Here is a 2,290-nt window from a genome sequence, read left to right as displayed (position 1 = left end):
CTAGACAGTAGAATGTTATTTGGCACTAAAAAGAAATGAGCTACCAAGCCACGAAAAGACAAGGAGGAAAGTTAGGTGCATGTTGCTGAAAGAAGCGTGAAAAGGCTACATCCTGAAAGAGTCCAATTCTCCAACATTCCAGTAAAGGGAAAACTGGAAACAGTAAAAAGCCAGGGGTGAGAGGGGAGGGAGGAATGAGTGGGCAGGGCACAGGGTTTTCAGGGCAGTGAAACTCTTCTGAATGGTACTAAAATGGTGGATATAGGTCATTATGCATTTGTCCAACACCAGGAGCAAGCTTCAAGTAAACTGGACTCGGGTGATAACGATGTGTTGATGGACGTCTATCGGCTGTAACAAATGGACCACTCTGATGGGGATGCTGATAGTGGGGGAGCCTGTGTGTGTGGAGGGGCTGGGGATCTATGGAAACTCTCTACCTTCCACCCAATTTTGCTGTGAACCTGAACTGGTCTAAAGAATAAAGTCTATTAAAATTTGGGTGTTAAACGTGAAAAGGAGCTTAACCTCATTAATCGCTGGGTAAGTGCAAATTAAAACCCAAATTTAAAGGACCAACATCACCAAGTGTTGACAGAATAGAAAGTAACTGCTGAGCAGCACGTCTGCTACCGTGGAGCTGTTGGCCACTATCTGCTAAAGTCAAAGGGGTCGGACATGGCGGGAGATCAATGTGGATGGTTCTGCCTTCTTCTGTTTCCATTTTACTAACTTAGCAGAGAACTAATGCAGCATATTCCTGAGCTGGGAAGTTGTTGACACATTCGTTGTCACTTTGAGAAACTAGGTGTTTCCTAGGTTTTTATGCAGTGTCCTATAAGTAGATGATACGGTGTGGGTTCCGGGCTTGCGCTCGCTCACGGAGCTCCTTACTACATGTCCAGTCTCTAGCCCAGGGACGCCCCTGCAGAACATCTGCCGTGATTCCATCAGCCTTGGTGTTCGCACAATCGGATGGTGTCGTGCCGCGGGAGCAGTCCTGCTACACACAGCAGTGTGAGTAAATCCACAGACCCAGTCTTGAGTGGAAGAAACCGGATACAAAAGGCACATGTGATTCCAGTGAAATAAAGGTCAAAAACAGGCGAAACCAATTAAGATGTAGGCAAGAATAGAGGCTACTTCCGGGGGCACAGGGAGCCTTGTGAGATTTTGAAAGTATTTGCTGTGTTGATAGGGTGTTAATTACATGGGTGAATATGTTAGGATTGATTGAAACAATTTGTGCACCTTTACGTGACAGCTTAACACAACATAGAATCTGCACTCTATAGAATATGGCTCAGCACTGATAGAGAATCAGTGGAGAGCAAATGGCATCTCATCTTGACAGGAGTGGACGTGCAGGTGCTTCCGGCCACTGCATCTTGGTATCAGATTGGCCAGGAAGAGCCGTGAAGACACACCCTACGTGGGCTGGGGCTCCACTCCTGAGAGAAGACAGCAAGGTCAGCTTCCACGGTGTGTGTCGGGTCCCCATGCCCGTGGGCCCCTGCTGGCAGCTGACACGGCATTGGTGGACATGACACACTTGAGCTGTAAGAAAAGAACTCTGTGCCCAGCCCCAGCCCACGGGGGACAGATGCTGCAGTGGGGTTGCTTGTGTGCTGCTTGACCACATGCCCTGACGCAGATTAAAAGGAACGCACAGAGTCTGAACAGGAAAGGGGTTCCCATGCCAGGTGACAAGCCAGCTCCAGCCGTGAGGCCTTGCCTGCATCTCAGCGTGTCCACGTGCTTCCCCTTCTGCCTGGAACCTGCATTTCCTTAGTCTGCAGCTGGCCGAATCTGACTCATTGAAACCCTTGGCTTAAATGTCATCTCAGATGATCCTCCCAGGACTCAAATCTGAATCACAAGCACAAAGTGGGAGCTCAGTGACTTTGAGTAAATTATGAATTAAAAACTAAGCGTATACTCACGGGTCCTATAAGGCTACATCGCTTGTGTACAGATGGCGCCCTCTCAGCAGTCGCCACTCCCATGTCAAAGGCTGCTCATGCTTCCCTTCAGGTAATGGTAGGCCAGGTGGGCCAGGCAGTGGCACAGCCCACCTCCCAAGAGCGCCGGAAACACCTAAGAGAATGTCAGAGACCAGATAGCTCTGAAAAGTGTAGGGCAAAATCTAGGAGAGGAAAACCTGTGCTGTTTTTTCCAAGGGGCACTGCCCAGTTCCAGTAAAGGAGCAGAGAGGCTGAGAAACGGAGAGGTGCTTCCAATAGCTGGACAGGAATGGGGGAGCAGAGACCAGGGCTGAGAGCTGCCGAGG

The sequence above is a fragment of the Mandrillus leucophaeus genome, unplaced genomic scaffold (genome assembly GCF_000951045.1).
Source record: "Mandrillus leucophaeus isolate KB7577 unplaced genomic scaffold, Mleu.le_1.0 Scaffold399, whole genome shotgun sequence".
Taxonomy (NCBI): domain Eukaryota; kingdom Metazoa; phylum Chordata; class Mammalia; order Primates; family Cercopithecidae; genus Mandrillus; species Mandrillus leucophaeus.
This window is presented reverse-complemented; position numbering follows the sequence as displayed.